The sequence below is a fragment of the Lepus europaeus genome, chromosome 15 (assembly GCF_033115175.1).
Source record: "Lepus europaeus isolate LE1 chromosome 15, mLepTim1.pri, whole genome shotgun sequence".
Lineage (NCBI taxonomy): Eukaryota > Metazoa > Chordata > Mammalia > Lagomorpha > Leporidae > Lepus > Lepus europaeus.
In genome coordinates this window covers 73,090,083-73,114,948 of record NC_084841.1, presented here as the reverse complement: position 1 = coordinate 73,114,948, position 24,866 = coordinate 73,090,083, and the positions used below count along the sequence as shown (strand labels likewise).

General features: G+C 38.3%; 1 long non-coding RNA gene across 1 annotated transcript in view; it reads right to left on the bottom strand.

The window, feature by feature from the left end:
• Positions 1-24,866, bottom strand: part of LOC133774558 (uncharacterized) — a 163,414-nt gene that overhangs the window by 10,701 nt on the left and 127,847 nt on the right. The window lies entirely within an intron of this gene.

Genomic DNA, 24,866 nt, shown 5'->3' with positions numbered 1-24,866 from the left:
TCGGCTGCTCCTCTTCCAATCCAGCTCTCTGCTATGGCCAGGGAAAGCAGTAGAAGATGGCCCAGGTCCTTGGGCCCCTGCGCCCATGTGGGAGATCCAGAGGAAGCTCCTGGCTCCTGGCTTCAGATCAGCACAGCTCCGGTCGTTGCGGTCATCCGGGGAGTGAGCCAGCAGAAGGATGAGCTCTTTCTCTGTCTCTACCTCTCTCTGTAACTCTTTCAAATAAATGAAATAAATCTTAAAAAAAAAAAAAGAAAATATAGTGGAAAGCCTAAACAACAGACTTGGTGAGGTAGAATAAAGAATATCTGAGCTAGAGGAAGAATACTTGGAAATATCTCAGTCAGACAAAAAGAAAGGAAGGAAGGAAGGAGGGAAGAAAGGAAGGGGAAAATGAAAGAAGGAGGGGAGGAAGGAAGGGAGGAGAAAAGGAAGGGAGGAGGGAAGGATGGGAGGGAGGGAGGGAGTTGTGCTCTTATTTCTTGAAAATTTTCCACAAGAATTCTAAGAATTTGCCATATTAAACTATAAACGCAGAATGTAAATCTGAGATACCCTTTAACCCTTTGGGACCTTGTTTATGGATTTTTATATTGAGTGAGCACTAGAAAAAATATTATTTACATATTAAAAGTCTTTTAGACTTAAGGCAAAGGAACAGAAAAGCCAACAAAAGTTCTGAGCGATATTCTTAAATCTGACACTCAGGAAAACTGTATAACCAGTCCAGATCTCAGTTTCCTGATTTGTTAAAACTGGGGTTGTGTGATATATTTATCAGTCTGTTTGTCTTTTGCATGTCTTTTCTTCAAGACCATACGAATGCTCCATTTAATGGGTGGCTTGGTGGTTTTATTTTAATGAGATTTACTAATGACATTCATTTAGTGAAATAGATAAAGGAAGACAATGATGAATATTTTACCACGTATGAATATTACAGATTTTTAATTAATTTTCTAAAATATAAAAAAGCATTTAAGATTTTCAATATATTTATACTAATATGTAATATTATGTGAAAAATTTAACCTTTTAGTAAAACACACTGAAATATTAGTTTTATATTATATATATCATTTTATATTATCATTTATTTTTATTTTATAGCATTATTAGTTTTTTGTTATGTTTTGCATATACTAAGGGGACACTTACAACATCTTCTAGAATCAATGCAACATAAAGATGATAAATTAGGAGGCCGGCTATGTGGCATGGCCAGTTAAGTCACCACCTGCAACATCAGCTATATTGCTTCACATCCAGCTTCCTTCTAGTGCACCTGGGAAAGCGGATGAAGATGGCCCATGTACTTGGACCTCTGCCCCCAATATAGAAGACCTGGATGGAGTTTTGGCTCCAGGCCTCACCTGGCCCAGCCCTGACTTTTGCAGGCACTTGGGGAATGAACTAGTGGATGGAAGATCTCTCTCCCACTCCATGTCACTCTGCATTTCAAATAAATAAATAAATATTTTTAAAAACAGTTAATTAGAAGGCAAATTAAGAAAAGCAGAAGTATATACAAGTAACAGAGGACAGCTGAGATAAAATTTAATTATTACAACCAGATAAATAATTTTATCTGAAAGTTTTATACTAACTAAAACAAACAGGAAAATGATTTTAGGCACGTCTTTACCATCAATGTTAAAGCTTGGCCTGGTTATTCTTTGTTTGACTCCTCCTCCTCTGCATACAATGTCTCATCTATTCTCCACCCATCTTTGCACTGCTTTACTCATCAAGAAATTGAGACCAATAGACTAACTCATATGGGCTCCTTGACCACCTGAGTTACAATTAGGGCTAGCCAGTGAAAGTCAGCATGAGATGAAAAGAGAGACTCTGTAACACTTCTTCCCTGCCCCTTCACTACCTCAAATATTTCTCTGTTGGTGACTACATCTGTTCCCACTAAGCAACTCTGCATCCCTGGCACCACTTCCCACATTTCCTCCCCTTCACTCTTTCTTCTTCAAAGAGTAGTACAATATGATCCTCTGCTGCTGGTCCTTAGATGCCTCAGCAGCCCTTGTTTGTTTTCCTAATGCTGCTACCTTGTTCAAATACCTTTATTTAAATCACCCTAATGAATTCTGTTACATGCCAAACTCTACCTTGTAAAAAAGTCTAAGGAAAAACACTTTTCACATCAAAGAAAGGGGAAACCTGTTGAAGTGAAATAGACACTATGAGAAACAGTGACTTGATCAGCCTTTATCCTGACTGTTGATGTACAATGTAATACTTTATCCCTTTTAGTATTTTTTTTTGTTCTAGTACTAGTGGTTGAACTCTTCAATTAACACACAATTATTCTTAGGTGTTTAAATTTAACTGAAAAGTGATCCCTGTTAAATATAAGAGTGGGAATAAGAGTGGGAGGAGATGTACAATTTGGGACATGCTCAGTCGGACTTACCCCAAATGATGGAGTTAGAAATGTCCCAGGGGATTCCAATACAATCCCATCAAGGTGGCATGTACCAATGCCATCTCATTAATCCAAGTGATCAATTTCAGTTCACAGTTGATCACTCTGATAGGGCTAAGAGTCAAAAGGATCACACAAACAAGACTAGTGTCTGCTAATACTAACTGATAGAATAAAAAAGGGAGAGAACAATCCAACATGGGAAGTGGGATACACAGCAGACTCATAGAATGGCAGATGTCCTAAACAACACTCTGGCCTCAGAATCAGCCCTTAAGGCATTTGGATCTGGCTGAAGAGCCCATAAGAGTATTTTAGGAAAGCCAGGACACTCTGGGAAAAAAAAAAAAAAAAACAACTAAATGAAAGATCTCTGCAAGTGAGATCCCAGTGGAAAGAACGGGGCCATCAAAGAAAGAGGTACCTTTCTCTGCAGGGAGGAGAAAACTTCCACTTTGACTATGACCCTGTCAGAATAAGATCGAAGTCAGCGAACTCTAAAGGCTTCCACAGCCTTGGCAACTCACAACTAGAGCCTAGGGAGATTACTGACGCCATGAACAGGAGTGTCAAATTGTTAAGTCAACAACAGGAGTCACTGTGTACTTACTTCTCATGTGGGATCTGTCCTTAATGTGTTGTCCAATGTGAAGTAATGCTATAAGTAGTACTGAAGCAGTATTTTACACTTTGTGTTTCTGTGTGGGTGCAAACTGATGAAATCTTTACTTAATATATACTAAATCAATCTTCTGTACATAAAGAGAATTGAAAATGAATCTTGATGTGAATGGAATGGGAGAGGGAGTGGGAGATGGGAGGAATGAGAGTGGGAGGGAAGTTATGGGGGGAAAGCCATTGTAATCCATAAACTGTACTTTGGAAATTTATATTTATTAAATAAAAGTTAAAAAAAGAAAATTGCACATTTTATTATTCAATAAGAAAAAGCAAACTGATAATGCCCTCACTTATAATTGTTTTAAAATACAGATGGCAGATACAATTACTTCATTTTGAAATTTAACCTAATATATTTGCATGTGTAGTACTGAATCTTACCTCAGTCAAAACATACTAGGGCAGTCATGATGGAATGAATAAATGGTTTAAGGATTAGAATGACACAATTTTAATTCTACTTCTATTATGAATCTATATGAAATGAAGCAAGATAGTTAAATTTTATTTGAAGAACTCGACTGTCATATGATTAGAGATAAAACAAAAAATATGGAACATAGCATTTCTTAGTAAATAGTAATCTTAAAAATTTGTTGGTAATTTTTTGCACTGGTCATCGTTAATGCAGCAATTTACTCTAAAATGACATTTCTCAGTCTGAACCAGAATCAGCATCTTAAGATGTTGAAATAGGCAAATGCAGAAATGTCCAGAGAACATTCTGGTAAAGGACTCCATACTCTATATGCCCCAAACACGTATTGTACCATTGCATCATGTCATGATTAATTCTATCTGTCAACTTGACTGGCTGAAAGGATACCGGGAGAGCAGGTGAAACACCATCTCTGCGTGTGTGGGTGAGAGTGTTCTGGAAGGACTCAGTAGAGGGGATCTGTGCTCTCCTTGTGGGTGGGCATCATCCAATCAGTTGAGGAGTAAAACCAAAAATAGAGGAAGGACAAATTCACTTTCTTTTCTTGAGCTGCAACATTCATCTTCTTCACGCTCAGATCAAAGAGCTCCTGGTTTCCAGGCCTTCAACTCCAAGACGTGCACCTGAAGTCATCTCAGTTATCAGGCCTTTACCTTGGAACTGGGACTCATACCACAGCTTCCAAGGCGCTCAGGTTTTCAGGTGCAGGCTGTCTGAACTGTACCACTTGCTGCTCCAATTCTCCCTCTTACAGATGGAAGACTGTGGGACTTCTCAACCTCCATAGCTGCCTGACCAGTTCCCAGAACAAATCTCCTTTTATTTATTCACCTGCTGGTTCTATTTCTCTGGAGAATCCACACTGAGGCACCACACTTGGGCAAAATTAGTTGCTAGTGCTACATCAACAGAGGTATGATCTACATGGTCATCTTCTTCCTTTTGGCACACATTGTTTTCAAGGACAATTGTATTAATGCTACCATAATTCTTGTTCCAGATAAATTTCTGAGTCAGAGAACTGCTGTCTCACATGTCCACTGGCTAAGTGCTAAGCCGAAAATTCCAAGTTCTAAAAGGGAAATACATTCCCAAAGATTGCATTAGTTAAATAGAAATATCCACTGAACATTAAAAATAGAATCTACTCTCAAAGGAATCAAAGCAAAACGATTAGTGTTCATGCTTGAACAAACTGAAATTTTATAAGGAAGAAAAAATATGAGAGGGCTTTATTAACTGAAATTTTGCTATAAAATGTATGACAATATTATTTTACAGATATATTAATTATAATATTATTGCTTTTGTCAGATTTCATAGCTGGGGCAGAATTATATTCCTACAATAACCCCTTTTTCCTTGATATTATTATGTGTCACTTAGTTTTATAACATTCTTGGGTCTTCTTTTTTCTCCCTAAACTTAGAAAAATTTTCAAGGCAGGATTGCAACTTGTACTAAAATAATACATGTAACAGTTACATTTATTTAATTGAAAAGAATGTGCAAAATATTCAAAATGTGAATCAAGGCTCATGCCAGCCATTATGTGTGAAATAAAATTTAAATTTCACATAGAAAAATGACAAATATATAAAAATAAAATATCTATGAAGGATTGCAGTTATTTATAAATTTATTCAAAGGTGAATACCTGTGACCAAGAAATCTCAGTTTAAGAATCCAGCCTACCTATATGCTTGAATGTGTGCAATATGTGTGAAAACTGTAGATGCTACTTGTTGCAGCACTGTCTGTATTAGTAAAGAACTGGAAACAGACTGAATCTATCTATAGGAAGGAGAGAAACTATGATCCTCACATATGATTGAACATAACATATAGTAAAAGGAGAAAACTTAAGTTCTTTGTACGCTTATATGTATGGGTTTCTAACTTGGATGTATCTGTAAAAAAGGAGATTTGAAAAACAAACATAGTGTAGTATTTTTGTGCAAAAGGCAACATAGGCAAATAATAGAAAGTTCCATTAGTTTATATACAGATAGTATTATTGGCGCTAGATTTTAATTGTGCTGTGGTGTTAAAATAAGACACTTTAAAAACAGTGACTCATCTATTTATCTAAAAATCTGCTGCTAGTGAGACTGATCTTAGTTAACCTGGCTTTGACTTTGTCAGCAAAAGGAAATAATTTGTTTGTAACAAGGATTTTAATAGGGATGATTAACAATATTTAAAGAGTACTTATCAATTTACACAATGATATGATCTAAATCATCCCCTTGGATTCTACAGTCACGTGAGGAGAGAGGAATAAACATAACTTACTGGATGCCCTTGGGGGGAGTACTCATAAAATTTTATTATCCTAACATTTAAATTGCTTTATACTGAGAAGAACTATAGTAGATATGTCTTCCCACTGAATTTCTTTTCAGTCCTTTAACCGGTAACAGATGTAGCTTTGTTGAATAGACTCTAGGAGTTTCAATTAATCTATATCATTATGACCTCTAACATTGATGCTTCTTTTTCCCCAGTGGCATAATGATACAAATAATAAATGGAATAAAATAGAATTATGTGAAATGTTAAATGATACTATGAACATTTTGAATGGATAGATAGATCAGAACAGAAAAGATTTATCACCAAAATTTTAAATAACTTATACCTAAAGAGAATGATATTCCCCTCAGCCAAGTGAGAACCCAGGAAGAAAATCAGATTTAAATATTGGACATTAATTTCCAAATGAATGTCAAGTGACTTGGCCAAAGATCAGGGAGGATTTAACATAGAGTTGCTTAAAATATGATATTCCATCATATTTGCATTTCTTAAACTATCTGTCACTTCTTGCTGTGACAGAATGTTCTCAACATGACTAACAATGCTATTTTATCATCCCATGCCTCTCTCACTGCCATCTTATTCCTTGCTATTTCTCCCTTTATAATTCTTTTTTTTATAATTTTTTAATTTACTTATTTGACAGATAGATTTAGACAGTGAGAGAGACAGAGAGAAAGGTCTTCCTTCCATTGGTTCACTCCCCAAATGGCCGCTACGGCTGGCGCTGTGCCGATCCGAAGCCAGGATACAGGTGCTTCTTCCTGGTCTCCCATGTGGTTGCACTCCCACTGCCTTCCTGGGCCACAGAAGAGAGCTGGACTGGAAGAGGAGCAACTGGGACTAGAACATGGTGCCCATATGGGATGCCAGCGCCACAGGCGGAGGATTAATCAAGTGAGCCACGGCTCTGGCCCCCCCTTTATAATTCTAAGACTGCACTGAGAATATTTTTTGATAACTGAAAATTCTCTCTTTAGGTTCTTCTATTTTCTAGGTGCCTCCTCTTGGAATCCTTGCCTCCACACTATACATGTGTACTTAGCACTCATGCTTTAGATCTCGGGTTAGGTGTCGCTTCCAGGCAAACATTCCTTGATTCCCAAGTTCATGTAAGGCATCACTTCTACTTATTTCTAATGGCATGACACTTCTATCATTGTTACATCATGTCATTCTGTGTCTCTCTCTGCTGCTTACCTGTAAGTGCTATCAAGGCAGGGATCACCATGGCCATGTTAACTATTTTACCTCAGCCCCAAGGACATAGAAAATACTCAATACCTTTTACATGATGCTGACATCTTTTATGTATATGGTAAATTTGTAACCCCTATTCCTGGAAGTAGTGCTTTGGAAAACATCCACATACACTGCTGATTGAAACATGAATTGTTACAGCCTATCATAGAAGTAACACAGAGCAATATACATAGGAGGGTGTGTGTGTGCATTTGTAGCCACTAGGAGGTATGGTTGTGATTAAAACATTGTTAACTATAGCATTGCTTTCAGTGATCAAAGACAAACAAAAATCTAAAAATATAAAAAGTGGAATGACCCTTAACAGAGTAATCAACAAATTATATTGGATCACTGCCTTTAAATATTCATAGCCATTAAAAAATGGCTATGAAGTATTGTACAAGGTATAGTTGAGTGAAAAAGCAGGATGTGTGCATCAGACAACCATGGAGAAGAATATGAAAAAAAAATGCTTTCTAGGGTGGTGACTTGAATCGTTGGTTAACTGAATATTGGTTATCAATAATTGGTAACGATAGAAGTTGAAAGCGGGAAAGCCAAACAATAAAGTGGGAAAAAAAGGGCATCTCCAAAGGTTATGTAAAATGTAATCATATTTATTCCATGCTCTTAAATATGTTTGTACCTTCTTAAATGTGGAAGAAAACATTTAAAAGGAAACATACAGTTTCTTGACTCTGCTACTATTATGTAGCAATCTCTCAGCAGTTACATAAGGCTTAGTAATTGGCTCATTTAGTCCTCATTGCCACCAAGTAGGCATAAGCAATGATCACTAATGTTTGTCTTCCAAAATCTTCAGAAACAGGGACAAAACTTTAGTTTTACCTTATACCCTCCTTAGAATGCAATGAGTTCAGATATAATGGAGGATATTAAAGGTATGAAGATAGCGTGATTGTATTCATTGGCCTGATGCTTATCCCGGATAGAAAAAGGAAAGGAGAGAAAACTGGAGGGCCAGGGAAAGGTAATTATTTTGAACACCAGGCCTAAAGCCTAAATAATTAGGACAGAAGACGTATTTTTGGAATTAGGTAACCTTAAATCTCAACTATAAATGGAAAAAAGAATCCTGGGACTTAATTTATTTTATATTGTGATTTCAAATCAACCTATTTTTAAATTTATCACATTAATTTAGTAGCCATACTCAAGATATTTTATTGCTAATAACATTTAAAGGCAGATACCAACTTCATTGTCCATATCAGAGAAGATTATAGCTTTGGTTTAAAAGAGGTTAGAAATAAACCTAGGAGACATCTAGAAGGAAGTAAATTATGCGAGAATTGGCAAAAAGTGCTATTAATGGCTTTGCAGAATACAAGATGTTTGTACAGGGCATTGACCTAACAGAAGGGAAAACACAGGGTCAAATACATATACATGGATTTCAAAAATTTGTGCACCAAATAAACATCTTTTAATTCCATTTTCCTTGAACTTTGCTTTAAAAGTATATTTATTTTCATCTACTTGAAAGGCAGAGAGAGAGAGAGAGAGAGAGAGAGAGAGAGAGAGATTCCATCCACTGCTGCATTCCCCAAATGTCCCCCAACAGCCAGGCTTGGGTCTAACTGAAGCCAGAAACCAAGAACTCCATCTGGATCTCCCAAATGGGTGGCAGGAGTCCAAGCACTTGAGCCAATATCTGTTACCTCTCAGGATGCAGTAGCAAGAAACTAAATCAGAATTGGAATAGCCAGGACTTGAATCAGCATTCTCAGATGGGATGTGGGTGGCCCAAGCAGTGTCTTAACTTGCTACATCACATTCCATTTTCCAATTCTCTGCATTTGTGTTTTCTTCCTTGCATTTTCTGCATCTTTGTGGGATTTTTCAATTCCACTTTATTTTGATGGGATTCCCCCCCGCATTATTTCTTCATTATCTTTTTAACTCTTCTTTGAGAAATTTGAGTTTTCATGCATGACCTCTCTTGAACCTACTTTCTGAACCAAGGCATCCAGTCTCTCATTCCCTGTCCAGAGCCTCGATGGCATGTGCAGTAGGGTAGTGCCTTCATGGCTGACCCTTGTGCTTTTGAGGAATCAAATGTTCCAACCCTTTCATACCCGACCAGCTGCTTAACAACTTGGCAAAGTCCAGCAATTGAGAAAATATACTCTAAATTTCTACACTGTTTATTTTTCCTTCCATTTAATAGCATTTCTCCCTCAACAGTGATTGTAGTCTTACTTTGTTGATTTCTTTCAATTCAGAAATCATATTTTCTGATTCCCAAAGGTTGTTTTGTAAGGAGGAGATTCTATCTTCTATTTGAACATATTAATATATTTATGACATTCTCCTCTGTTTCTTGCACCAATGCTGCCTCAGCAGACTCTACTTTGAGATTCTTCACTCTTTGATAATGGTTGTATTTTTCTTTAGATTACACTACTTACAATGTGGTGTTCCCATAACACTTACTTGAGCTGGACTGGTGAGGTGTCTCAAACACTGGCAAATCAGTAAGTGGAGGGATTCAGAGTTTTGTACTGGTTGGTCAGAGGTAAATGACAGGCAAACTGTGAGCTCTTGCTTGAGGCACAGAGCGAAGATCTGCCACTCCTTATGCCTTCTAAGGTGCTGTAACCACACAGGCAGCCTTTTCCTAGTCACAGTGACAAACTCAGTGTGCATTCCTGCTGAGGTTGAATTCTTTCTGAGAGGAGGATCGTGGTGGGGGCAAGAGGTGCTGAGTCACCACACAGACCCCAGGAGTCAGGTGAAAGCAGGCCAGAGGCAAGCAGCCCACAGACTCGTTTATTTCAGTTGGTATAACAGCTTATATAGCCATGGCAGCCAATCGGGTCAATGGGCGGTCTATGCCATAACCAATCACAGCCTGTTGCCAGGCAGTATCTGAAGCCATCCAATCACAGCGTGTTGCCAGGCAGGCTCCGTTTGCCATGTGGTTTCCAAAGCCATCCAATCACAGCCTGTTGCCAGGCAGACTCTGTTGCCAGGTGGTTTCCCAGGAGGTTTCCCAGGGGGTTTCTGAAGCCACTCCTGAGTAACTGACACTCATTTGCCAGCGGCCATCTTGGCATGGCCTTCTCATTCCACCACACATTCCCACTAATAGGGCCAGACAACTAACTAAGTCCTCCTTAGGACTATGTGCATTAAAGCACATGTGAATGCTTACAGCTCCTTGAAAAGAGGTCAAACCATACCTCTGCCCTGTAACTTCTACTTCTGATGCTGGTAATTGCTTTCCAATGTGTTTTCTTCAGGGAATTTGCCATATTACCATATTTTCTTTCAAGAGATCTTGTCATATATAACCAACAGTTTCTTTCCTTTACGAGGGTGTTGGATCAATTATTTTTATAAGTTCAAGATCTATGAACAGAGGCTACATGTAGATAGATTATTGGAATTTAGTGGAGAATGCATAATAAAAATCTGTTTGAAACGCAGAGGGTTATGTCTGAGGATGGATCAGAGAAATTTCTATTAATAAGATAAAATTTGCAATGGTCAAGGTTGCCTAGAGCACAGAATCAACTTGATAGATACATATATACAAACATATAAATATGTATAAATATGTATATAATAGATGATAGATACAGATACAGGAATAGATATATAGGTATATACCGAGAGGAGATTAATTAGAAGAATTGGACCACTCAATTATGGTATCTGAGAAGCTCCACAATAGCCCATGTGAAAGCTGTAGAACCAGCAAGTTGGTGGCATGGCTCTGAAAGTCTCAGAACCAGGTAAGCTGATGGTGTAATTCTTACTTCCGGGATGAAGGCCTGAGAACATGTGCAGCCACTAGTGCAGTTCTAGGTCCAAGGGCCAGAGAACCCAGAGCTGTAATGTACAAGATCAGAAAAAGATGGATGTCCCAGCTCTAGTAGACAGTGAATTCTACTGTGCCCCACTCATTTGTTTTATCTGGGTTCTCAGACAGTTGGATGAAACCTGCCCAGACTGGGTGAGGGTGAATCTTCCTTGTAGATGGACTCCAATGCCAACCTGTTCTGGAAACATGCTCAAGACACAACCAGCCACCTGAACATCACTTAATCCAGTTATTTGGCACCTTAAATTAACCATTACACGCACTTAAATTTTGGATTTAAGATTAACTTGATGAGGGGCAGGAGACAGAGGGTAGTGTTATGGTGCAGTGGGTTAAATCACTGTTTACAAAGTCAGCATCCTATATTGGAGTGTCAATTTGAGTCCCAAATGCTCCACTTACAATCCAGCTCCCTGCTAATGTGCCTGGGAAACCAGCAGAAGATGGCCCAAATACTTGAGTCTCTGCAACCATGTGGGAGACTGGGATGGAGTTCCCAGCTCCTGCCTTTGGCCTGGCCCAGCAGGTACCATTGCTGCCATTTGGGGAGTGAAACAAAGGGTGAAAGATCTCTTTTTCTGCCTCTCTCTGTGTCATTCTACCTTTCATTTTAGAAAACAAAACTTAAAAAGTCACTAAGATTTATTTATTTAATGAATTATAAACATATGTATTATGTGATAAAATATACTATGTAGGAAATAATAAGACAAATAATACTATCTGTCTTAACCAAGGCATATTCTATTTAATATCTAAATTATATTTATAAAACTTACTGCAGTGTTATTCATTTACTCATACAGTAATTCTAGAATAACCCAAGTAATTTTGTAATAACTTTGAATCTGACAACTCATCATTATTATTCCTCTTGCTATTTGGAAACTTTTTAAATGGTTTAGTTATGTTTTTGAAAGTCAGAGTTACAGATGGGAAGAGACAGAGACAGAGAGAGATCTTCCATCTGCTGGTTCACTCTCGAAATGCCTGCAACAGCCAGAGCTGGGCCAGGCCGAAGCCAGAAGCCTGGAGCTCCATCTGGGTCCCTCACATGAGTGGCAGGGGTCCACGTACTTGAGCCATCAGCTGCAGCCTTCACAGGTGCATTAACAGGGAGCTGGGTTGGAAGAGGAGCATCCAGGACACAAGCCAGCGCCCCAGGGGTGCTGGCAGGGCAGGCGGAGGCTGAACTGACTACATCAAAATACCAGCCCCTGGAAAATTTTTGTACTCGGAGGAAGGTTGTAAATTTCTTCCTCTTGACTTCTAGATCATCTGTAGGATGAATATTATATAAGTGTTAATGATATGTATATAACTAGATAGCCTACCAAACTATATCCTGATCAATCACAAGGATCATGGTATTTTTATATGATTTCGATATTTGTTTAAATATTTTAATAACCCTATATTATTTGACCTTGATTACTTCTTAAATTGTTCTACAAAGGGCAATATTATTCTTACCCTGTATATGAATTTTAGGTTAAATTTACAGACCCTATTAAATGGCAGTTTCTCTCTTATCTCGTGGTGCTTTATAGCTTATTCTGGAAATAATAAAGGATTCATGCAAACTAAACAGCTGTTTCTCTTCCCTCTTCTATGCAAATGTGGTACAGAATCAAAGGGGTTATGATGGTAAATATGAGTGTGGTGTGACAATGGGGGCATGGGACGACCTGATTCTCTTGCATGTTTTTGGACCTGTGTAGTCCAATATGTAGTCTCTAGCTTATTTTCATTCCTGCAGGAGAGACAAAAGAGAAATTATCCTTCCTGCACTGTTTCGGAGCATGAATCACACTTTACAAGCCATTCATGTCAGCCCATAATATAAACTAATCTTCTAATAAGACACTGTGTCCTTCCATGTAGTTCAGTGAAGTGCACAGTGGTCTGAGCCCTAATAGAAAAGGATTATCTTTTCCTGAGGTGACCTTTTAACCCAACTGCAGTCCGAGTTCATTTGCACCTTTTACTAGTATATCTATTACCATTGTTTTCAATGAAGTAGAGGATTTTATACAAAGCATTAGTGCCCGATTTCCATAATAAAACAACAGTCTTTACAATATTAATAGTCTTTGCTTGCCTGGAGAGTCAATGTGAATGATTAGGGTTGAGGTAGCATCTATCTCACCCAGAACACCTGCCTATGCAACATAAATACAATAAATAAGACTTTATACTCCCTGTGCTTTCTTTTTTTTTTTTTTTTTAGAAGAGAGTCCTCTGTGGTCCCTTGAAAATGATAATATTACCCTTCAGTGTATCTGACAAGGAAAATAACTTGTACTCACATTTTAATTTCATCCTCCATGTTTTCATCTAATCTAATTTCTTTATAGACATAGAACTCTTCTTATTTGTAGGAATGGTAGTTTGAGTCAACACACTCACACACATACACATTTATATAACAATCAGAGTCAGCTATATATAGTAACAGAAGATAGAATATACAAACAGCATTTCCAGAAGTTAAAAATAATTCTTAAATAGCTTTGGAATTAAATGCAAATGAGCTTCTTAAAGTGCTTGAGATAGTATATTTAAAAATCTCAACATAGTCTTTAAGATTTTATGGGAACTCTTGTTAATTGTTACAATTCATTTTCTTAAAAAGAGAAACTTCAGCCCAGATCTCCTTTATGTTACCACAAATTCCTAATTCAGAAAGCTTCAATGATGTTCACGGAATGATTTAGGGCTTCTGTGTCACAGTTTTTAAATCTATTTATCTATTGAGGCCTTTATCTATTGAGGTCCTCATTTCTGCCATCAATCAAACAGAAAAGGGGTTTCAGGGGAAGAAAATGGCAATTGTGTATTTTTAAATAAGGGCATAAAACATTCATGTGAACAATGTACAGTGAGTTATTGATTGTGTATAGATGTTTAACTTTCAGAGCTTTCCCCCATGGGCTGTTACATTTGATTAAAAAGAAGGATTCTCATATATTGGCCTCCACCTGCATGTCCCATAATAACGTGGTTGGACTCCTCAGTTTAGATCAGAGTTGAAATTTCTGGGTTCCTAATAATGGCAAACCCAATCAGGCCCACTTAATTGGCAAAGGCTTCAGTTTAGTGTCTTTTACTGATTACAAATTATTAATAAAGTAGGTTATTTCATTCAGATAACAGTGATCTTTTCTTTCTTTCTTTTTTTAAATACTTACTCTTGCATCAGTTTTTTGCTCTTGCAGTGAATATACTGCCATATGGAAGTTCCTGGATTCGAGTCTGAGCTCCACTTCTCCATATTCTAGCTTTCTGATCATGCCCACCCTGGTGGCAACAGGTGATGGCTACAGTGGTTGGATTTCTGCCATCCACGTGGAAACCTGGGTGAAGTTTCTGGATGAAGCACTGGCCTGACATACCCTCCGCCGTTGAGGGGATCTGGAGGGTGATATCTAAGGGTCTTGGTCTGTCTCTAAGGGTCTCTTTATTCTCTCTCTCTCTCTCTCTCTCTCTCTCTCTCTCTCTTTCTCATCTCTGAAATAAAATATACTGATTCTGACCTATATTCACTTGTGAAATAGCCTTAGCTGGTTTATATTATCCCAGTTTGTATACATTTGTTCATTCCAGGCAACATCAACATTCTATTACAGCTATTCAATACATCTCCCATATCATGCTATAATTGTTTGAGAAACGGATGCCAAAAAAGTGACTTTCTCTGCACAGTCTATGTCAATGAGGCTTTGATTATCAGGCCAATCACCTAATTACAAGTTTGTATTTCTATTCCCACTGAGATGTGCCAATTAAAAAAATTTGACTTTAATTCCAAACAACGTATTAGTCCTAATTACCTGATGCACTGCCTGCTCTGAATTTGTTTAACCCTTGGGGTGTGTGTGTGTATTAAATATGACTTGTAAAGTTTGTGCATTACAAAGCATAGCTATAGCTATAGTTACACATTATAGTTTCAAAATGGAAGCTGGTCTACTTTTTTCAGAACAAGTATTTATCATTATCCAGACATCTTGAGTTGTATAAAGAGCAAGTATAAAGAGCAATTATGGATAACTGACCTTAAGGATTGACAATGGATGGGGTTGGAGCTGTGGTGCAGTGGGTTTACACCATGGCTTAAAGTGCCAGCATCCCATATGGGCGCTGGTTCGAGACCTAGCTGCTCCTCTTCTGATCTAGCTCTCTGCTATGGCCCGGGAAAGCAGTAGAAGATGGCCCACATCCTTGGGTTCCTGCACCCACGTGGGAGACCCGGAAGAAGCTCCTGGCTTCTGGCTCCTGGCTTCGAATTGGCGCAGCTCCTGCCGTTGCAGCCAATTGGGAAGTGAACCATTGGATGGAAGACCTCTCTCTCTCTCTCTGCCTCTTCTCTCTCTGTGTAACTCTGACTTTCAAATAAAAATAAATAAATCTTTTTTTTTAAAAAAAAGGATTGACACTGGTTGTGTCATTCCTCTTGGATTAGAAGAAAAGGTACATAAAATTCTGCTTTACAGCTGATGGTTCAAATTGCTCATAGCCTTGCAACCCTCATGGGAGATCCGGACTGAGTTTTGGGCTCATGACTTTGGCCTGGATTAGCCATGGCTATTGTAGGCATTTGAGAAGTAAATCAGCACATGGAAGATTCTCTAGTCTCTGTGTGTATGTATGTGTTCATGTGAGTGTATCAAATAAAGTGAAAAAAAAATTTTAAAATAAGTTTTACAATGTCTGCTTCAGCTCATGATTGACATCTTTGCATGCGGTGAATTAAGTTATTTGAAATATAAACATCATGATTCATGTACATGTTGACTATAGTTTTAGCATATTGCAAATTAATTCTATCATTCAAGAAACTGTGCTTTGTTTGCACACCAAGAACTGCTTGGGGAGTTAAAGTTCCAATGGATAGCTATAAAATAAATGACACTACCATATTTTAATATTTTACTTGAAGAAGAACCAGCTTTTCAATTACCCACTGAGTTCAAGATTTGGGGTCTTAGTCACCTTCAGGCCTCTGAGCCAAAGAGAAAAGTCCCCAAGCCTTGAACTCATTTCTCACCCCACAGCCAGGAAGAAATGGAGAAGTGAAATTCCCTTGTTATTACTGCAGATTCTCTCTCTGACTAAGAGTTTCTGAAGAAACTTGAGATACTTCTGTACTTTATAGAATAAAACAGTAGAGAAGAAACAGAGACTGTTTATATCCAAGACCAGGTTTGTGACACTTACAATTCTTTTACTTTCTATTAAAGCCTTGGTTTTAGATATATCAGTTCCAGAATACTGCAGATAAAAGAGCTGAGAACGAAGTTCAGGGAAGCATAACAGGAATGATGAAGAGAGCAGAAGTTTGACTGACAAAGGAAGTTTAAACAATTGAAGTCTCTGTAGCTGTACAAAAGAATGACGAAAAGAATGATGATAAAAGCCTGTGAAAACGTGAAACATCATGGCACAGAGGACAGGGAATTATTGAGCATTCCACTGAGGAAATTAATAATGCATTGAATCAACAGATACATTGGGTCAAAATGAGGAAAATCAATGCAAACTGTCATCAGGAAATAACTCTTCAAGGATGTAATGCCTCCCAGATTCCACAGAAGGGGAGAGGGATTACCACTTATAAGGGAATGTTTTGCTCACCACTCTCTGCTTTACAAACTAGTACAGATTTCTAGGTGTATACATGATATAAAGAAACACATAAGAGAGAATCATGTATAACATGAATAGTCATGTGGGATATTTTCATTTTAAATGTTCAGAATATATTTATCTTAACTTTTCCCCTGTGGGTGTGTTATACTTCTTAATAAGTAAGAATTACAGTTTTACAGTACATAAATAGCCATCTAACCTCTAACAGTGTATGAATGACAGTACCAAGAAATATATTCACAGAAAGTAGAATTTCCGGGCTTAAAAGAAAAGCATCTTCATTATTAAGAAACCAACATCTGGACAAATGACTAGCAAATGTTTGTATAAACCCTTTCCATAATTAGAAAATTTCAAATCTCGAGAGTGCCTATATCAGCTACAGACTTCTCCATTTTTTGTTACTTTAACTAAAATAACTGAGAGTATCTTCTTGGGAAAGGAAAGGTCAATTTCAAATTAAAATTTGAGGGTCACATTTCCGGATCAGACAGCCCCATAGTTTGTGTCTGTGGAGGCTGGTCATGAGTGACCACGGGGTGAGCCAAGAAGCAGGGGCGGGGGGCAGCAGCTAGGCCAGACCTGAACTCAAATAGTCAATCCTGTCATGCGACCCACCCTCCCAGGGCATCCCCCAGGGACCAAAAACCTCATACTGGGAGAAAATGGCAAAGGTAGGTTTGGACTCACCTTCTAGTGAGATGATTCCTATAAATTATAGAGATAGAACAATCATGTGAAATACTTGTCTTAAAAGTTGTAAGACGGCATGAAGGCTCTGCACGTCTTACACTTCAAACCTCCACAAATGGTGAAGGATGTCCAATTCTCAAATGGCCATCTCACTGGCCATTTCTGTTTATCATCTTGGGAAGGCAAGCAGTGGATAAAGCATTGACAGAAGCCTGGAGACATTTTGTAAACTAACTAGTGTTTTCTACATCTTTTAAAAGGGTGACAGGAGACAGTATCCACTGTTTGGAGATACATACATAAAATATTTTAAAAATACCCAGTAAACAAGAAGCTGATAAAAATGTGTACGATACATTCTCATGTAATATCACACTGAATTTCAACAACCATGTGGAAAACCTCATTTTACTGGTACATAGCTCTTAGTGTTCTCTAATTTTCATTTACTACCCTGTTAATTGAGGACTTAGCAAAATACTTCCCTGATATTAGATTAATAAATCACTTAAATGTCCCATCTTATTTGATGACTAACATGTACACATTTTGTATAAATTTTGGCCCTGATATTTTTATTTGAATTTTTTTTTTCTGAAGAAAGAAGGTCTTGTGTTTATTTCTTATAACACATATTTCATCAAATTCAGTTTTTTCCTCTGCTATGACATTTCTGAAGTCTGCTCTTGATACTAATAAATAACTATTATATTGAAAAATAGTCTAACAAAGTTTGGTCATCATGTGTAAATCCTCAAATAATTCACCAAAAAACAAGTAAGAGTTGTGGACAGAGCTTTACACCATTATAAACTTTTTTTTTTAACAGGAATAACTTTCAGGAAATTCTGAATATAATTGTGTACTAAGTTACTAATCAACCAAGTGTTCTAATTTGATACATGAGGGTTATCTACCTAGAATGTAGACTACTGTGTGATAATTTGAAAAGTAAATAGAGCAAATACAACCACATAGTGTCATTTGTCTATTCAATAAATATTTTTGTTTACATCTTAAAACTAGTAACCTTCTATAATGAATCACTTTAAAGACATTATTTGATTTAAAGATCCATGGTTCCTACAATGTTTGGACTTGTACATGTCTGTATTTATAGTAGACATAGCTCTATAATAATAAAAAACAGGTTTCCTTATACATGCTCACAAAATAATTCAAAATATACCCTGATATATAAGTATTAAACTGAATGCCAGAAAAATCCAAGTATTTCAGGAGAAAAAATATGAAATAATTATTGTATCAAAACATAGATTAAGAAGAAAAAGTTAAGTTCAAATGTCCAGAATCCTTGTTTTGACTCTGCTATAGCTACTAATTTTTAGTGAGTCGCTGAATTTCCTTGGCCTCATTTTATTCATTTATACAATGAAAACCTTCACTCATTTCTGAATTCTCTTCCCTTTCACCTATTCTATGATATCTAAAATTATTTCACAGATTCATGATTTGAGTTCCATTCCTTAGGAAGGTTGTTTAAAAAAAAAAAAAAAAGCTTACCACATATTGATATTCAATATTTTGAGTGGAAAAAGAAATGCCTCTTAAAAATGTTATTGTTTGTTTTGTTCAAATGCCTCTGATGATCTTGTATTTTTGAAAGAATACAATGACATTTTAACTGACTTAACTGATTGCATATCTCTTTTTAATTTAATAAATATATTGATCTGAGTGCCATAAAGACAGAGAAACAGACAAAGAGAGCTCCTATCTAGTTTAAAGTCAAGATCCTGGAGCCAGGAAACCAATCCAGGAATCCAATTACCTCAGCCATCATCTGCTGCCACCTAGGAGCTGCATTACCAGGAAATTAGAATTAGGAACTTGCTCACTGCCCCCAAATTATTCCGTCTTGAAAACTGAATACTCTCTATTCACCATGTGTCTACTTTTTTGTCTTTTTGTTCTGCGATGGATTTTGTGACACTCAAATTTAATTCAATTCAGCCAAGAAAATGATATTTATCAAGTATTGAATTGTGTTATTCTACCAATACTATCTCAAATGCAAAAATGTCACACCATCTTGGCATCCTAAATGAAACAAGATATACTAGCATTTGCTGAAATCGCTCCTCAAGTAAATGACTCAGAAAAATGCATGAAAATGTGGAATGCAATGTGGAATGCTATATGTAATATAATCATGAATTTCCCTCTGTTTAATCAGCCCTATAGGCTTTGGAAAAATGCAAACTGACATTGGCTCATTCTTACTCACACCCATGAAAGCTCCTTCCAGGCACAACACTTGATATTATTCATCATTGTGTTTATTTTGTAGACAGCTTATTTTTAAAATCACACACATAATGGTCTTTTGGAGGAAAAACCATGAAGTTTCAATCTAATCTGCATTCTTCCATTCTTGCTATTTTTTACCTACCTCTGCAACATAACATTTAAACAGTATCTTCAAACTAAACTAAGGAAGTTTTCAGTCCTGCAGCTACCTGCGACATGGAGTGACTGTCATCCCCAAATAAAATCTGTGAGTTGTGTGCACAGTGCTGTCATCATTAGCACTTGTCCCTTACTCCCCATGCTTTGTCTTCCTAGCAACTTTGGAAGACAACAAAAATATTTTTTTTTCTTTAAAACACATGTTCCTTTTAAAGCCTACTAACTTCTGCTACTCTATAGCATCACAGGGCTTAATTTTGAAATTTCCATTTCAACAATCTCTTCATCTTCATGTTCTAATATTGAAATGTTGTTATGTTCTTTCAAGGGGCTCATGGTATCTTCCTTATTCTTCTTTCTTGAATTTCTGCACTTATTTTTAGGCATTTGAAGGGTTAATTTTTGTTTTTTTCATCCGATGGCTTTTATCTTAACTATGATGGTGGGACTCAGTGGAATGACTGCACTTTCAGTGATCACCAAGAGGTTTGTGTTGGGTGTGGCCAGCTCTGACAGTGCTCCAGGGTGGAGCGAGTATCCAGAGCGTGGTATAGTTCTTCTCTTGTTAATAGAAAAGGAGAATGGTCACCTCTGTTTGTGCAATCACCCCCTCACCTCCTCTCCTCCAAGCTCAGCAATGCCTGGGTATTAGTCCCCAGGGCGTTCAGCACTCATCTGTGCCCCATATGAACCACTCAAATGATATGCAGTCCTCGTTATGAGCACACTTCCTGCTGCAATGACCCACCCCACGCAACCAAGGAGCTCCAAGCATGTGGAGCCATACCCAGTGATTGCCCAGAGACCAGGCTATACCTGGCACCCTTTTGTGTAGCCACGGAGTCCCTGCAGTTTCAGCACACAAGGCTCCCAAAGTTGCAGGGTCCAGAGGGTCCACTCTGCCCTGCCAGCCTGTCCAGTCCAAGAGAGGCAGAAGTTCCCCAAGCCAGCTCTGTTTAGGCATCTTGAGTCCCAGAGCCTGTGGTATGTTAGGAGGCTGGGGTTGCCTCACAGTCCTATGTGGGTGCCAGTTACCTGTCAGTCCTCCAAGTCAGGCTCAAAGAGATTGGAGTCTGAGGACTTTTCCCTCCACCAGAATCTCTGGATCACCAGAGTAAACACGAGCCACTGGCGGTATGTTGGCCTCTCCCGGGCACTGCCTCCAGTACTGCCAAGATGGCATCCTGTCTCAGCCAGTTGCTGTGCGCATTCACAAAGACTTCTAGAGCTGCTGCCCAAGCCCAAAATGGCCCCCGGCTCCCCTTTCTCAGCCAGGCAGTGGGCACTGTTGTGGGGAAGAGGGACTCAGATAAACATGTCCATTCTACTTCCACTAGGTCCACAGGTAACCTCTAGCACCTCCGGCCCCAGTCTGGACTCTCACCTCGCTTTCCCTCGGGCTATATCAGCACAGGTTGCTGAAGTCTTGTCTCACCTCCATCTCCAAGCTGCTGTCTGCTCTGGCTCTTGGCTGCTGCAGTCATGTGTTGTGTCTGTGTTCAGGCTGCGAGTGAACACCTTCTGCAGAAGTCCACAGCATTCCTCTTCCTTTTGTAGAATTTCAGTGTGGCTTTCTCTCTAATGCTCCCCTGAGAGTACATTCCCTATATTCCTTTTTTGTTTTTAAACTGTGTATCCCTAGCCTAGTGTTGTGTCCGAATTTCCCAATCAATGCACAAGGCACAGTCGCAGATGTAAAAGCAGAGGTTTATCTCTTACCAGCCGGCTGGGACCCCCTACCCACACACAGCCATTTAGCAGTACACAGGCAAAAGACCCCCTCATTTGCTTAAGAGAGGTTTTTATAGCCTCACACTTACAAGGGTGCAGGTCATCCCTACGTAAGGTGCCTTCTTATTCTCTATATGGCAAGGTATTGGGACCTAACATGTTCATTGGTTCATTTAAATGTAAAGGTTATACATGTTATGTGGCAGAGGCCACACAAAGGAGATGGCATGGGGAGGAACTGGCGGGAAGCATCGGGCCATAAATTTCAGGGGAGCTGGTGGCGGGCAGGAGGTCATAAATTCCAGGGGAGCATAGCAGGCAAGCAAGCAGCCAGAGTACAGAAGCAGAACCGGCATTTAGCAAGCTAGGGACTCCAACTCCTACCCTAGCACAGTGCATCATTCCCTCTTCTGCCACCTTGGAATCTCATTTCAAACAGATATGTTAATTTTGGAAAGAAAGTAAAAAAAGCAGAGACAGAAGTTTTTTTTTTTTTTTTTTAATTGTTGTCTATTTGAAAGAGAGAGAGAGAGAGAGAGAGAGAGAGGTCTTCCATTCGCCTGTTCTCTCCCTGCATGCCTACAACATCCAGGACTAAGCCAGATTGAAGTCAGGAGCACACAACTCAGTCCAGGTCTCCCATATTGCTGGCAGAGATCCAATTCCTTACGTCACCATCACCACTGCTGCCTCCCAGGTTGTACATTATTAGGAAGCTGGAATCAGGAGAAAAGGCCAGACTGAAACCCAGTCTTACTCACTGTGCCATGATCTGCCTTAGGGAGTCTTCTAGGTAAACAACAAAAACTGGAAAATGATTGAAAAATTAATCCAAATAATACTGTTACTTTGACCTTCCAAATATTCTCCTTGCAATTTCATTGGACATAGAACTCATTAATATTACTACTAATAAAATTCATTGCAATATTGCAGAATGCTTTTATGTCAAAATCACATCAAAATGATCTTTCACCAGCTGGTACTCATTTCATACAACAGTGAAATGAGCAACTTATAGAAGCTGAAAATAAAGTAAGTTAAGAACAGTTTTCCCTTAATTATGTGCCAAAAAATACAACTATGTATTTATAATCATCTTTTGATAAACTAAAAGGAACAAATATTTTCTATAAAAATCTCTCTGCATAAACTCTTAGGATTATTTTTTATTTTCTTTCATTCCCCAAATAGCAAAAAGTGACCCAAATCTTTCTTCCACTCAACTGGTCTCAGATATTTGAACCAAACTCATATCTTTGACAGAAAATTATGAATAAGTTTGTATACATTTAAAATGGTTTTGCTTCAAATACAAAAATTAATGTGGTGACATTAGTTATTGTAAATTCACAGAACTTTATGCAATAATAATGCAACTAAGTATTTCCCACAAATTTGGAATGTAATAAGATTATAATTACATATGCTATGTCATAGCTAAATGCTGAACACAATAAGGGTATAACAATTTTAAAACTGTGTTAATTAAGTCCTCTGATCCCAAATCTAAATAAATAGGATTACTCCTTGATCTGAAGTTTAATATATGAAAAGATATTTGCTTAGTCTGGAAAATGTGTAATGCAAGAAATCTATACATTTCTATTTAATCACAAAACAACTTTTCTTTTATAGGCTTTTGTAAAAAAATATTCATAAACATGAGGCAAGCATTTGGTGGAACAGTTAAAACTCCAGCAGAGACAGCTTCATTGCATATTAGAGAGCCTGAGTTCAAGTTCCAGCTTCCTGCTAATGCACATCTTGGGAGGCAATGGTGGTGATTTAAGTAGCTCTGTCTCCAGCACCCATATGGGAGATCTGGATTGAATTCCCAGCTCCTGGCTTCAGCCTGGCCCACCTTCCCTTCTTGCACCCCTTTGCCCCTACTTCCAGTTTAAAATTTTTATATTTAAAAATCAATCCATAAATGAAACAACAAAACCAAATTTAGGTATTTTTTCAATGTGAAAATTAACTCAAGTGGAGGTTTGCTCGTATTAGTTTTCTATTTCTCTACTACAAATTACTTAGCTTGCCCGGTGCCATGGCTCACTTGGTTAATCCTCCACTTGTGGTGCTGGCACCCCGGGTTCTAGTCCCGGTTGCTCCTCTTTCAGTCCAGCTCTCTGCTGTGTCCTGAGAAGGCATTGGAGGGTGGCCCAAGTGCTTGGGCCCTGCACCCACATGGGAGACTAGGAGGGGGCACCGGGCTCCTGGCTTTGGATTGGCACAGCAAGCCGGCCGTGACAGCCATTTTGGGGGTGAACCAACTCTGCCTGTCAAAAAAAATTACTTAGCTCAGAGTTTCTGTGTGCAGGCACAGTTTAACTGGATCTTCTGTAGAGGTTTCTGTAAGTCTGCACTCAATATATCAGTCAGAGTTGCATTTCCTTCTGGAGGCTTAATTGGGAAAGAATTGATTTCCAAGCTATGATAGAGAGCCTTGAATTCTAACTGGCCAGCTTCAGCCCCTGGAGGTCATTTGCAGTTCCTTGTCAAGACATCTTCCTCAGTAGGAGTTCACACCATGGCCATTTACTTATTCAAGACGAACAGGGTAATGGGATAGATTGTTAGCAAGACAGTTTTATACAACGTATTCAATCATGAAATGACGTCCTGTTGGCCATAGCCTATGCATCAGAGGGAGGAGATTATACAAGGCGTGAAGATCAAAATACTAGAACCATTGGTGTTACCTAAAGGCCTGCCTGCTATTGCAATTAGCAAAATCTCATAGATTTCCAGATTAATCAGGTTTATAAAATAAAAATTGCTATATGGAGGGATCATATGATATAATGCTGTCTCTCCATATTTTTTCTTTCAATTCATGCCAGTGACTCTATTGTTAAATGTAAGAGCTGACCTTACTTGTTTAGTCTCTTGATGATAGACAGTCTCAGATGATAGACAGTGGGTGGAGGAATACTTTCAGAGTACACTCATTTATGAGTGTGATAACCACTAATTTTTAGGGTCTTCATGTTTCCCTCTATCCCTACTCCCTTGGAAAGTTTCAACCTACACTGACTTTACCCTTGGCTATGTAACTTGCTTTGCCAAATTCAGAGTAGCAAACATGTCATGAGCAGAGGCTTGAATGATGATTAAGCATTGGAGCCTACTTTGTCCCCATACTTGAATCCTATAATCTCCATGGGAATATACCTGGCCTAGCCCAAGAGATGATAAGAGACTAAAACCTACTGACTCCCATGGTCCCACTCAATAGTCAGTCAACCTGTTACAGCATATGTGTCCACCTGGCCAGGAGCTAATAACTGAGTAGCTAATAACAAGAGTAGCTCCAGGCTAGACTATCTTGAGACTTCTTGCTGAGCTCAATCCTAACTGATGAGCAAAACAATTGTGAACAA